This window comes from Caloenas nicobarica, chromosome 2 (assembly GCF_036013445.1).
Source record: "Caloenas nicobarica isolate bCalNic1 chromosome 2, bCalNic1.hap1, whole genome shotgun sequence".
Taxonomy (NCBI): Eukaryota; Metazoa; Chordata; class Aves; order Columbiformes; family Columbidae; genus Caloenas; species Caloenas nicobarica.
Genome location: NC_088246.1, coordinates 150,912,642 through 150,928,156, shown reverse-complemented (window position 1 = coordinate 150,928,156; position 15,515 = coordinate 150,912,642).

Sequence of the window (15,515 nt, the reverse complement as noted above, 5' to 3'; positions counted from 1 at the left end):
TGACAATACTTACTGAAAGTTTATTTCATTTATTTATGTTGTATATTCTCCCCATCAGCTTGCACTTTCGTAGTAGCAGTTGTGCCTGGCTACACGTAATGCTGGAAGTTGGAGAGTCCGTACTATTGCCCGTAAGCCACTTCTCTAAAGCTTCAGGCTAAAGAGCTTTCATATCATTTGCTAAGACAGCACAGCCTTCTGAAGCTGTTCCCTGTACCATTAGGTTTAGCTGCTGGCATAAATATAGATATTTGGCAAGGTATATTTCTTGTTAAGATGCTGAAGATGCGTGATATAAAGAATTAAATGCTTTCCAAGACTGAATATATAAAATGTGCCATGCTGTATTTAGCATAGCTGCGGAGAAGAAGAAAGAGCATTTACCAGCAGACTGAGTGAATCAAAATGCCAGGGTAGTTTTTGACAAACATTATTTAACTTGCATCATTGCTTATGTGCCTTTTCAACATAGTATAAGAAATGCAAACTGGTCATATTTCAGTGTAACCCTCTATTAGGAAAACATTTATAATTTCCACCCAGAGTACACGGGTAACGAGATAGCCTTGTTAGCAAGCTGTGTGTCTGAGTGGGTCACCAGCCTCTTAGACCATCATATGGATCAGAGAGGATGCAAATCTGTGACGATTTCCCTTTGGATCTGTGGATTTTCTACAGGTGCATCTTCTGTTTGCCACCATCCGATGTCTTTGTGGAATGGAAATTTGTGGTCTGTGATCTTCCCAAAGTGGGCTTTATCTGATAACTTTGCCAGACACCTATTCCACTTGAGTCTTTCGAGAGGGATTGAAGAGGTAAGCTTGCTTAGTCAGTCTGAATCTTCTTCTGTGGACATGTACCAAGCAGATATTTACTCTGTTTTGGTCTATACAGCAATATCAAGAGTCATACGCTTTTCATGTCCTGTTTCATTTTTTCTGATGCAATTGCTTTGGGAAGGGACACAGCGATATGTTCAAGAGATCTTTTGAATATGGCTTTATGTGTGAGTTGGCTCTTGAAGCCCAGAAAACTTTAAAGAGAAATGGATGAGAAAAAATATTTACAGTATATTTTTATTCTACCTTTATTCTGACAAATTTTAAAATTACTTAGCATCAACATATGAGGCTGGCACCAGGGAGAGACAGCGATGGGTAACTGGGGAAGCCTGGGCTCTCACTTTCTCCAGGACACTCAAGAGTAGCAAAACCCAGTCTGTGCTCGGAGGGATATATCTTGTTGACAGAGATAGAAGTGATAGAAGGTTTTCCTCCATGAGACCAACTGGGAACCAGAATTATTCTGCTGCCATTCACCCCATTACAGCGTTACAACATGCCCCATAATAGAGTACTTTGAAATGTGTTGAATACTGACATTTGGTATCTAGCCTTAGTATGCCCAGACTGAAACTTCCCAGTCCTATTTTGAGGAAACGTGTAAGTCATATAATTCACAATGTGTTAAGGGTGAAGTTCCCCTTTCAGTGCAATAACTTCAGGAGTTTACCACACCACATCAAAATAAAAGCTTATTTTACATTATGTTATCATGATTATACCCATAACTATTAAGAAATACCATTGTGGAGACAAAGCCTTTATTTTTTTTAATAAAGTCTTCATTAAAAAATAATCCTTTGAGTAACAACTGTTGGGAAGATCCATCTGTAAAATTAAGATATAATTTCTCAATGAGGCTGTAAAATGATGACTGAAGGACAGACAGATATCTTCCAGTGAGAAGTGAAGGAGAAGTACTCAAACACTTAAGAATGAGAGAGACTTAACCTTCACGAACTGCCAAAAGGAGAGAAATTTTCTTTCTTGACATTTTCACACCAGTACTTTCCTAGAGGATTATGTTATAGTTGAAGATAAGTTATTGGCAGTCATTAGGTGATATTCAATGACTTGTGTTATGCAGGAGGCAAGGCTACATGACCTAATGGTCTTTTCTGGCCTATGAATTGTTTAAATATAAGTAGTTATTTTATGCATTTTTTTTCCCTATTCAACATAGCTTAGCAGTTAGTCAAGATAGAATTTGGTTATTCCTAGTAAGGAAGTGAGAGATGAATGTGGATAATGTTTACTTGACGTTTTCAATGGTCTGCACATCTTGATGTGGTTTCTTTCATGGTTTTGCACATGAAGGACTCCACAGAATGTGGGACATGACTGAGCTCATGGTCTGAGGTTATACAGTATGATATCCAGTTTTCACCAAAAAATAGAGGGCTTCTTTGAATAGACTGCAGGAATCCTTTTCCAGGGAGACCACCGCATGGGGTCTTCTCCTTTGATGTCATGTTTTTCATTGTGAAATTTCAACTAGTCATGAAGACAATAAAGGTCAAATTATCAACTGGGCAGAGAGTGCACACAGAGGGCACAGGCGGCCAACAGCGGCTCTGATCTTGTGGTTAGTTCTGTAGCTGCCCTGGGCCCTGCGTATACTGGATATGTTGGGTAAGCTGGATATACATTGCATACTGCTTAGCAGCTACCAAGGACATGTAGGAAGCCCTGATTTGCTTGCAGTCACTTTGTACCTATTTCTGTTCCTTTATGCATGCACAGGAGATTGCTTATTTTGAGGGGAAAAAGATTCCAGTAATTTGGGTGCACACTCCTGAACTGACTTGCTCTTAAATGAGGAAAGTTCTTCTTTATAGCTCCTGCTCAGTGGCACCCAGGACTTCTCCAGCAGGGAAAGCATGGTGTGTGAAACTGTTCACCTGGAGAATGGATGAGTCCTCATGCTGGGAACGTCTGAGGTTCCACAGTTTCAGGCAGGGGGAACGAAATGAGTACCCAGCTGCACCCCAGCCAGCCTGAGCTTACAAAGCTGGTTGGAAAACAGTGATGTCTCTTGCATCACCCTTTCTCCTTGTGCTTCATTACCTCCAACTCTGCCATTAATGGGCTGTGTTTTCAGTGCTTTTGTATAATTTATCATGGCAGCAGTGATGCCTGTTACAAGCTTGCCTTTCAGTGCAATACATAAAAGAGAACAGATAAGCATGTAGCAGCCTAAAAATATTTTTTTTGTATTTTAAATGCATTGTGAGAACACATTCATACATAAAACCATGAGAGGGCAGCATTCTCTCTATCATTCATATTCTCTTTCTGCTTAAAAATTAAGAGTGACTTTCTTTAACATTCATCTCATAAACCACAGAGAAGTGTTATATATAATTCAGAGCTTGGTTCAATATTCTTTGTAATCAATAGGAATGTTTCCCTTGATTTAAATAGGTGTTGGACTGAGGCTTCAGTTGTTCCAAATGACATCAGGAGGAACTGTCTGCATAATTTAAATCAGAAGATACTGAAAATAAGCAGTCAGGAAATAATTTTGGTGGTGGTTAACCATTGGAACAAAATACCAAGAATACTGGTGTATTCTCCATTTCTTGATGTCTTTGAATGCAGACTAGATGTCTCTTTGGAAAAAGTGGACAAAAGCTGCTGGGTTGAATACTGAGGTAGTTCTGTGAACTGCATGGCGTAAAAGAGAAGTTGATGCTGTATGTATGCAGACAAGATAAGCCACACATTCCTCTTTACGCTGTTAGTAATTAAGCAGTGGAACAACACCTTAAGGTTTCAGGGAGTGATTTTACAGTCAAAATGGGATGTATTTCCACATGATCTTCTCTAAGTCAGTTCAGAGCATTTGCATCATGGGTATTACACAAGCAGTCAGGTTTGGTAAGCAAAATGATCTCTCTGGCTCTGGAGTCCATTAATCTGGCCAATATGACAGTTTCAGTGCAAACTTTTATAGCTGTCGTGTGATCCTTCAAGCTACATGCAATATATTATTGTAGGACTAAATGATTGGATTTTTTTAGAAGGATTAACTGTGCATTTTTTGCAAAATTAGAACACTTTAAGATGGAGAGAGTGGTTTTGAAAAGGGGAAGCAGAATTGTTTACCTCCAAATAAGTGCTTCAGAAATAACTTAGGTCACAATAAACTACAGATTTTTAGCCAGATGAATATTTAGACATCTCACAATGTTGCTCCAATGTAGAGTGGCAAGTGCTAATTGGCATTCTTGCTTGCAGTTTCAGCAGGGAGAAGGAGTATTTAATGAACATGGAAACCAAGCTATTCTTTCTATACTGCTTGACATGGTGACCCAACTCCGGACTCCGTGGGTTTGTGATGAAATTGTATTTTCTTATTTGTTTACTTCGTCTCCTGCTGCTGAGGGAAATTCCTGTATGTCTCTTATTCACTGTATTTCAACACCCCTAAAATGATGCACAAAGTTTTCACTGTGAATGCCCTTAGGAGGTACCACAAACTGCGGTTTGACAGAAAAGTCATTAGGACAAATGCAATGGTGGGCAAATGTACATGATTCAGAAAGAGTGACATGCCCCAAGCAACTGTTCAGCATGTGAGAAAGCAAAGGATGTTCACAAAGGTTGACAATAAAAGAATCAAAAATATTATTTGATCAGAAACCTCTCTACCTTTAAATTTCACTTGCATTTTCTGTCATTCATATGTAGCACCTAAAAAGGTTCCCATTGTTTCAGGGAGAAAGAAGTTGTTCCTATCTGTGATTTTTAATTAGGACCATCATAAAGAAAAATATTAATTTTCTAGTTATGTTTTGAAGACTACTAAAGGGTGTTAGCATTTGTTAACTTGAAATATTTTCGCATTGTTTCTATAACAAAGAAAAATGTGAGGTATTATTTAATTTCCCGTAACTTGCAGTATAAAAATGAACTCAATAACAAGTGAGCTTTGCCAAGACGGCTGTATATTTTTTTTGAGAAATTATGTAGCTGGTTCAGACTAGCTCACATTTTACATGGGGTTTGAATTAGCACTTTTTCAACAGATCTTAAAAGCCTTTTTCTCTGCTGTTCAACTTAATACTGAAGCTCCAGTTCAAGAATGTGCTTCATAGTGTGAGTAACGCTATTCAAAGCAGTGGGCTACACATTCAGAGCTGGACATGTGCTTACATATCTCAAGAACAAGGGCTTGGCATACAATGAAACTAACTGGTGTGTGTGGGACCCGCACATGATTTGAGTCTCACCTAGGTTTTTATCTGATGTCTGAGATAGTGCCTGCTGTTCTTGCTGTGTGGGAGGCCACTGCCTCATGCTTAACCTTATCTTGATCTTATTTATTCGGGTAACATTCAAGAGGCCATAGCCCCATTGTGAGTGGTGTAAAACAGGGAAGTATAAAATGCAAATCGTCAAGACAGGCCCCAAAAGAAATGTCACAACATGTAAGGAAAATAAATAAGGTAGTAGCAGCAAGCAACATAACAGCTTTATGGCTTTTCGTTTTTGGATGGAAGATGAGGTAAGGTTGAGGAGAGAGGGGTGAGATGAGGGAAAGGCAGAAAGGCTACTTGAGGATGTGGACATGTAGATGAGGGGTGAAAAAAACCCAGCATTTCTCTGGCAATAGAAATCTACTCAGGAGTGTTGGGAGGTCCCCGATCTGGGTTGTGCTCCAAACAGGCAGATTCACTCTCCTCCTCTCATGGAATCCAGCCCCTACCACCCACAACACAGCAGGGAGAGGGGAGATGGAGAGAGAACCATCACTGTCTGGCTTCTGCTGTTGCCACGGTGGCTGATGAATCTCCTTGGGCATCCTACTCGTCTGCATGTCTGGCCGTAGTTTGCTTTTTTCTGAACAGTGTTGTTGGGGAAGGCCGTGGATTTTGACTAATTTTAACAGTCAGCTGATGTATTCAACAGGGAGCTTATTTTGCTAAATAAGCTACAAAGCAAAACACCAAGAAGCATATTCCAGTGAAATAAAATACGGACTCTAATTGATGCAGTAGTTTTGAATAAATCTTTCCATTGTCACAGTCATCACACTAAATGCCAAGGCCTGTCAGCACCACTTCTTAGTTACCTACCCAAGGTAATTATATAGCTCTTCTTACTGCAGAACCAAACTGCATCCCAATTTGAGGTATTAATCTTGTTAACAGTCCTAGTTTATGGCTTTTTACCCAAGCAGAATAGAAAGAAAAAACAAGGCAAAAATAAATGACAGGCTCCATCTTGCAAGATAATCAGATCCCATCTCTACTTGCAGAGCCAAAAGAACACGGAGATCACTGTAGATGTCTTGCTAGGAGTGGGTGGATGAGGCGGTGCCACTGCAGAGAACTGAAGTCAGCTCTTTCAAGAGCCTTACACTGGGCCACCCGTCCTTTTGCACAGAAATGGCCTTGGGGAAGTAATGTGCAATTTCTCCCTTCTCCTTTTACGTCCATACTCCCAGGCAGTCCCCCTCCCCATGGGCACGAGGCCGAACATTCGATTTAGCAAACATTTGCAAACAGTCCATGCCACCCACATGCAAGGTTTATAAATAGTAAATTTGCTGCATTTAGTTCTGGAACTGTGATGCTTTTCATCCCTTTACAACTTTGAAGTCCGCGTGTGAGCAGGAACAGCAGCTACTTTGTTCTCAAAGTTGCCCAAGTCTGTATAGAAGAGAGGCATCCAATCCACGCTTAGGCTGAAATTTGTCTTTTTGGGTGACTACCACTTTCAACATTTAAAATCAGTTTATAGGCAGAATGGGAGGAAAAATGAAGCCCCCATTCATGAGAAATATGGGGCAGAGGGAGCAGAAAAGGGGATGTTACTGATTGCAGTCCTCTGTTATTGCAGGCCAGACGTCACATGGTTCCGTTCGCAAAATTAATGGTTTAGTGAAAAAAAATGTTCTGATATTAGTCTGGCACCAAGCTGTGTCCTCAGCACCTCAGTGACTTCAGCTGGTATCTCTAGGTTGTAGGTCAGATTGCAATTAGGCCTTTGAAATTAGAAGAAAAAGAAAGGCTTTTTGTGACATTTTGTGCAGAATAGGTTTAAATAATTCAAGTGATTAGGCTTCCAGAACTGATATTGTATTTTGAGGAAAAAAGGTAAATTTTTTATTTTCTCAATTTTCTTCTTATTTCTGTTCTCCTCTTGCACTAAAGGGCCAAGATTTGTCCTCGTAAACTTATCTGTAAAAATCTATTTTATTTAAGATTCTGCTATTGTGAAGAAATCCCATTGTATTTAACAAGATGTGTTCAGGCAGGTCCTATAAAAAAATATTATTCTTCTGCATAATCTGCCCTAAAAACCCTTTAGAATTAATTTGTGATAGTCTTTGTTTTTTGTTTTGTTTGGGTTTTTTTTCCCAAACTACTATATGGCAAGGATATAATTTTGGATTAAATTCTAACAGCTCAAAAAGTGTATGGAGAGATAATAATTTTCTATTAAATGCTAAAGGACTTTCCTCCATGAGGATATAAGCAAGACCTACAAGAACTGGTAGTCGTGCTGCAGAAGGATTTTTCAGGCTTAGAGAGCTTGGGGGAGGGTGTTTGAGTGCATTAGTATTCACTCCACATTCTTGCCTGCTGTTCCACATGCACTGTTTTGTGCCTTCATAAACTGCTCTGGATGCAGATCAAAATTATTTAAAAGAATTCACAGGGAAAAAAAAACCAATAGAGCAGCAGTTTCTATGTATTTCCACATTGCCTTCATTTTCATTGACATTTACTGTTAGACTTTTTATAGCAATACGAAAAAAGAAGGCAGAAGCAGAGAACAGAAAGGCCTTCTCTGATAAGAAAGGCTTTTACATTTTAGAGAGAAGTTCTCACAACAAATCAGAGCGCTGTAAGCTCCCTTGTGCAGTCAGCATCAACAATTTGAAGCATGCAGCACTGAATTCTTTAACTGAAAGGGCACTATAAAATAATTATTATTCTTTCTTGTTTGCAGTATCTGATTATACATAGTAAGAAGTATGTTAATCACTTCTGTGTTAATGCTTTTTAATAGGGTGAACATTCACTTCCTCTCTTTTAATTTTTTGCTCCTCATGACTCTTGAGTCCCAAGGCAGTCCAAGGGCAGAGCTCACCAAGGAGCCATGCTTCTGTCTCCTCACGTTGAAATCATAGCTGCAGGAACACTTATTGCAAAATTTTCTGACAGATCATGTGGGCAGGATCACCTGCAATATATGGCTTTATCAAACTTGTTCTGCTTTGCTCCTGAAAAAAAAAAAAAATTAAAAAAAAAAATCTTCTTCTTACTAATAGCTTAGAGGGAGAAGCCTTTAATTTCTTGTTCACTGAGACAAGCCTGGTTCATGGCCCACCACCGACTGTGGCCATTCCTTAACATTTGTCCTGGTAGTGATTTTCTTGAATCCTGATTCATTAGGAACATGGTAATATGCAAACTTGTGTCACAGTACAAAGCTGTGTTCTCTCCTCTGATAGGAGGCCAGAAGAATTCCAGCATCTCTAGAAATATGAAAGTGGATGGAGATATCCTTGAAAATTAAAAGAATAGAGGCTAGAAAGTTGAGGGGAAGCATCAAACCAAACACTGGGAGCAGACAAGCTTAGAAGACAGCTGTGAGGGAACCTTAGAATTTTTTGGAGAGGTGAGTTAAGGTGGATTCAGGGAAGAGGTGCATCTTGCACATACACATACATACAGAGAAGTCAAACATCCAGTGCTTAAAATGCACATTGTATGAAATACAGCAAACCCAGAGTGCTAACTGAGGCACAATATGGCAGATGCAAAATCTTTAAATCGACAGCATTTCCTTGTGGACGACAGTCACTTGTCTCTGAGAAATCTCTTTAAAATCCCAGGTCCCTGCTGGGTGAAGCACTGGCATTTGTGCTGTTGCTCTCAGGGTGCCACCCTACTGTGCATATGGTGATGGAGAATAAATATGCATGAAGCTGACAGTTAGCTTGGCTTCCACCAAAGCTTAATTTAGCTCACTTGTCAGCACAGAATAAGAGAAATTAATAACAATAATTAATAGTTCATTTAACACAGTTAAGAGCAGCATGTGATAAAAATGCTAAATCTGGGGAAACTTCAGAGCTGGGAGACAAGGAGTGTGCAATGCATTCCACATTGCCAAGGAGGTAAAACATACTTTACAGGGCACTGATGGACTAAACAAAAGAAAATGTCTGGTCAGAGGGAACAAAGGAATGCGCTGGAGCATCCAGGGAGGAGGTAGCTCAGTCCACGCCAGCTGGAACACATCTCCTGAGGAGGCTGAAATTCCTTCCACCTTCTCCCCCCTCCTTTTTATGGTTTTCAACCTTCTCTGCAAAGAAAAGGACAAAAGTTTTATTATGCCTGAAGTTTGGCCACAAGCAAAAGTACCTAAAAGGTGCTTCAGGGTATTCAGAACATGAGCATGTGCTATTTCTGCAGGGACGTGGCCACCTTTCTGAGTGACTTTTGCCACCATCCACAAATTGCATATTCCTTCTGTGTTACTTCATGAAGGTCCCTCATTTTTTTCTTGGCTTGTACCACTGCACTTCGTTTGAAGCCAGAAGCTGCAGAGCTGACATTGTACAAGGAATTTCAAATAAATTCTGATAGCTGTTTTGGGGAGGAAACATTGGGTGTTCCACTATTGATTTTGTTACTTTCATTGTGATTGTTTCTGTGTATACTCATAAGTGGGGCTTTTTATGGGTGGTGCTGCACAAAGTCTGAGGAAGGCAGCATACTTTCTTAAGAAACTTTAAAACGTTTTTAAAAGTACAGCAAGAAGACAGCAGATAAGTATTATACATTCAATTTGTATAACATGTATACACACGTATATTACATACGCTTGAAAAAAATCTTCCTTTATACCAGCCTGGCCTGTCCTTCAGACACTCATCTCTCACAGGCAGTGGTTTGCTCCCAGAGACTGTTGATGGGCTAGAAAGCAGAGTCTTCAAACTTCATTCAAGAAGGGTGACCTATGAATAGAGGACAGTATTGAAGAAGACATAGAGATGGTTGTGGGACAGTGGACAAGCTGAGGCTGGTCTCAGTGTCATGGTGAAGGAAACAGAAGCCAAAAGGAAAGAAGCATGAAGATAATTAGGAAGGGAAAGGATCATGCACCTCTCAAAGGCATGGACAAGATGCTTTAACTTAATTCAATGGGAAAAGGAGAGGCTGTTGGAGAAGTTCAAAGGAGCATAGTACTCATATGCCAGAGGGCAAGGTCAGAAACTTTGTATAAATAAAGGAAAAAGCAGTGGCATATGTGTCTGAAAGTACCAGCTGTCTAAAGTTATCTACAAACCTCACAGGACTGACATACAGACTGCAGCTGGAAGATACTGCTTTTATACCCAGTCTTCTTACTTTGGTTCATTCCCTCAAAAGGCTGCACTCTCTCACAGTGCTGCTTCTGTCCAGCCTCAGTGAAGTCCACGCTTGAGGTTCTGGTCTCTTATCCCACCTGTATTTCAGGTTCTTCAGCATTCAAAGTCCCTGCTGTACTGTAGAGGTTTACTGCCACAAGAAGCAGCCAAAGTCCTGTGCCAAGGAGCAGCTGGCTTCTTCTCATAGATGATAACTGCCTTTAAGTACTTTCCTGGTTGGAAGGAGAGAGACCAGCAATCCACAGGTGGTGAAACCATTTGGATGTAAATTATACAGGCTGTCCATCAAGCTGCACAACCCAATAGCAGCCTCACAGTTGAATGAACTCAGCATGTGAGAGATTTAAATTCAGAGCATGTAGCAAAGAAACCTCAGGCGTCCATGCAAAATTCATTGAAGGCCAAGCACGGCATCATTGCTGGCCTGACATCCTTGAGTATGTGGAAAACCAGAAGGAGGGAAAATTGGTGCTATGTTAATACCACCCAAATATACACAATGAAGTCAGACTGAAAGCAATGAAATTACAGCTGCTCCTCATGAGCTAACAGGACCATTTTCCCTAACCAGTGACCTTCAATTACAGAGTAGCAAGCAAATTAGTAGAGACAAAAAAGAAAAACCTGTTAGCCAGAAAATCTTACTGGCTAAAGCTTGTCTTGTTTCAGTTCCAGTTTACGTAGCTTTCGGTAAAGTATGTGCTGTCTCTTTTGGAGTACTGGTGTTAACTGGAAATGTTGATTCTGGGAACAATGAATTCCTTCTTATCAAATGGTTGGGGGTTATAACTGAGTTTTTCAGAAGACCTTAAAGCTTTCTGAGTGCTTGAAGGATTGAATCATTGCAAGAAGCCTCCTGATGCTACAGAGATCAACTTAAGAAGATATTTGAGGCCAAAAAAGGCCAAGGCAGGAATGACTAAATGAAACATCCATTTCTCAGTTCCCAGCCCTCCCTTATGCTCGAGGTTGGTCGCCTGTAGGTCAGAGTGATGGTGAAGCAGGCTGGGATGCAAGTGGGATGCAGGTTGGTGGCCCCCATACAGAGGTACAGAGCTTACTCTCAACTACAGCCATCTGAAATTTAGGAGTCTGATCCTACGTGGTTCAGGGTTGCCTACACAACCTGAAAATTCACAAGTCCAGAGGAGTGATGTAGTATGAATCTACTTTGAAAGGAGACTAGAAAAGAGAATGTTATCTGCAAGCTGAGGGTGCCCACATAGGGAACCAGCACTTTTCAGATTTAAAGCTGACTTAATTCCCGAGGTGTGCAAGCCTGAACGGCAAAGATTATACGGCCTTCTTCATTTTGAAGTTGGAGGAGATGTTTGTATCTAATTGTTTATGGCTGGTAACTTTATATATTCTGTGAATCCAATTTTTCAGTTCCTCCATTGCAGCCTTCAAATCCTATAATCCAAATCAAGTTCTGTTTTGATAGGACAAGCTCCATCTTTCCTCCTCTGGATACATGGTTTGACAAGTGAGGTTTTCCTTTTGGTATATTAGCACCTCGCATCTGCCTCAGATTTGCAAAATGAGCCAAGTTCTCAATCAAAAAAATGAGGCAACCCCATTTACAAGATAAAACAAGCCACACAGTTAAAATGAAGATAACCACTTAGGTATAAGTTTTGTTTTGACAACATTATTAGCTAATAACCTTTCTCTTCCTTCAGTATATGTTGGCATGAAACCTTTTCCCCAGGGTTTCTGAGTTATATGAGAGAAAAGAGATGGGGATATATCTGCAAAGGGTTTTCACCTACTTCAGCAAAATCCGAAACAGGCTTTACTGCTACCTGCACCATCACACTGTCCACAGATTATCAGGTTTCCTTAAGCCTCCATTTTCAAAGTTTTCCCATGATAGTTCAGATCATCAGCTTTTACAATTTAAACAGAGAGATTAATTTGTAAAGGGACAGCTGTAACAGCATGGTAGAATGCCAGATTGTTTCCTTCTTGCAGCTACTAATACGTTTGCTTTCAGAGGCAATCGATCTTTTTGAGATCCCTCTTCCCCTTAGTTTGACAGAAATCTGTTAATGACAAAGCTCTGAGTGTTCTCTAAATGCAACATGTGGTGAACTTTGAGTCCCAAGCCTGAAGCCACAGTCTTCCCACTGTTTGTTGCTTGGGCTCAATAAACATCACGCTGATATACTGAGGTGACTCAGCTACGCAGCGTCCACCTGGCAGCACCAACTCTCTGGTCTGGATTTGTGAGTTTTTCCAGATAGCTGACAGGCCGAAAGAGCAAAGCCGTTTATAGACCTGGTGATTATAATGATGCATGGGAACAAAAATAGATTTATAACAATCATAACATCCAGGACAGCAATACAAATAGTGAGGATAAAAACCAGGGAAATATAAACACCTGTCTGGAAATATGACTACTGCTGAATCAATAAGCTGACGTCCTACCAAAAGCGCATCATCACAGATTGAAAGCAATGTGGTATCAGCAGCTTTCAGTCTGCCCAGTGAATGTGGCCCTTTTCCTCTAGTTTTATCATAGAATCACGTACTGTTACAAGTTGCAGTGAACCATTTCTGTTAACTAGACAGCTGTTTAGCATCACTTTTAACTAACCATTTTTAAAACAAGTTAGTCATATTCCTGTAACATGGAATGTACTACTTAATGCCTATATTCACCACTTCAGGTCTGTTAGTAAAAGAAGAAATCCTCATATATTTATTTTAGTTTCTTTTCCTATTACATGTTGTAAACTATGTGATGGGTAATGAATAATTAAAGGCACTTAACATTTAAAAAAACATTTCAGGCAGTGTCTCTTCCCTGTTATGGCATGTAGTCACAACGTGGTTCTTTTAAACACTGCTGAGAACAGCTTGGTTGCAGCATGGACAAGCGTTTATTACAGGGTTTACTGCCTTGTCCTATGATTCCATGCTCTGCAAAGCACATCTTAACTAATTCCCAAAGGCAAAGTGGCAACGCTGTAAAGCACTTGTGGAAACATTCAAACTGCAGTTTAAATCTTGTTACAGCACAGTTCTTCGCTGAAAAGTGACGCTAAAACCGGCATTGTGGGATCCTGTATTTATTGTCTATTTGTGATTTCCAGATCAAACATGCTAAGTACAACTCTACAGTTCCCTCCTAACATCCACAGCCAGCTCCACAGACTCCAATGAGATTAGAAAGTTGAAATTTTCATGTTCATGTATCACTGAGGTGATCATCTCCTTAGCATCTGTCCAAACCTGCTGTCCCCACTGAAACAGATACCTCCTTCCATTTAGCTGAATGAGCTCGAGGAGGATGTTTTCTTCTCATTAACTCCTGTCAGTTTTTTCACTGCTTATGGGAGTAAAACGTCTTTCCAGGCAGGTCAGCAGATCTGACTCTGAACACAAATATACACAAAGCAGATATGTTGAAGAAGGTGCCACTTCTTTACTATAGCCACAATTTCAGATACAGAATTTGAATGGCTTTTTATTTTTTTTTCTGGCCTGTTTCAAAGCATAAAATATTTCAGTCTAGAAAATTCTGATATGAACAATATTCTCTATACACATTAACCTGTCGAAACACAGGCTTACGAGCTACATTTTTGTTTCTCTAGAGATCCATCTGTTGTGTATTTATGGCTAGCACGAGCGATGAGAAGACACAGCCCAATCCAAGGCCCACTGAAATTCAGTCACACTGTTCAATTAACCACATGGAGCATGCGATGGGTTTGGTGCTTTTCTTTCTGTTGTGTCTGAGTGGGGAGCAATCACCCTCACCACCTCCCAGGGACCTCTGTGTTGACGCTAGAGCTTGCTGTTCCCAATCAGGAGAAGAGACACTTTGCCATGTCCATCTCTTGACCTCTGAGGCAATAAAACTAGTTTGGCTTAAATAAATTCTGCTGATGGGGCAGCTACAGCATTCTGGTTGACACTTCAAGGTGGTCGCTGTATGAAAAATACCATATAGCTACCCTTATACGGTAAAAGATGGACATTTCAAAAACAGTCCCTCCTCCTTCCCTACAATGAAAATACAGAGGTAGATCCTATTTATTGGCACTATTGTCCCTTTATCTGGGAAGTATGTTCATAAATATATCTGAGAATAGATGCTAAAGTACAAAAAGGCTCTGCAAAGATGACAGGAACAGTTAGAGCACCCTTTCAAGGTGCAACAGTAATGAAGTGGTGACTGCTACCCAACAGATGCCAGCAAAACTCCCTCGGGCAGTAGGGTTTCCGTGCCAGTTTTCACATCGCCTCTTACAAAAAATCCATCACTAATTCAAGTGTGTCGAATTTTTATCATCCTGATGAGTTTAATCAGCATCTGTTTCAATCTTTGGTTATGCCTGAGGGTTGTTCAAACAGTTACGGATGTGTAAGGAGGTATGCGTGAGGCTGTCCTTCTTGAAGATGACGGTTTCTTGACTTAGTGGAGCTGAATTTTTGTGAAACAATATGCCTCACTCTTTTGCCAATCCTGCACAGCCTCGTGACTCAAAGGGGCAAAACTGAACAACCCAGAGCCAACGTGGGCCCCAGATGTCAAATGCTTGAGAGCTGGAATATCCAGAGCTGAGGTTTTGGTCTGGCCTGTGAAAAGCGAACGAAAGCCATCTGTGAAAACTGGAGGCACATCTGGGTTTGGCTTCTACCCCAGGATCCCACAGCCTCCCATAATAACTTTCTGAATATCTGCAGGTTGGGAGAATAAATCATTTCTCCACACCTTTTCTTGGGAATCCGTGCTCAGCCCCATGCCCGGTATACACGGGTTCCCTGGGACTTCTAGGGAGCCCTCTGAGCAATCCAGAGAGGCAAGACCCACAGGGTTTAATCCTTATGGCTTTAGAAAAATGTCCTTTTCTAACTAAAAGCACCACATGGCAAGTGGGGAAGGAAGAATAGGCCTCTGAGTGGGGCCTCTGCTTTGGACAAGAGCCTGCTGAAAACACTAAGCCTCCCATTTTTTCGGACACTGACTGTCACTGACAAATCACAACCACACATGGAAAAGCCCCGCATCATTTCCATAGGTCTTTCTCTCCTCCTCACAAAGGCCCTTGGGGCTGGGGCTGGTGGTGGGCGGCCCTGGCAGCTGGACCCCCGCCATGTCACGCAGGCCTGCCCTGGCACGGGCAACGGCCGTTCCTCGCATCCCTGCCTCAGCAGGGACGGGAAAACGGTGGGGATCCTCCTTCACCTCAGCCTTCCCCTCCCTGGCCTTTGCTTCCCAGCCAGCCCCAATCCTGGAAGCCCCTGGGGAGCAGAACCGAGAG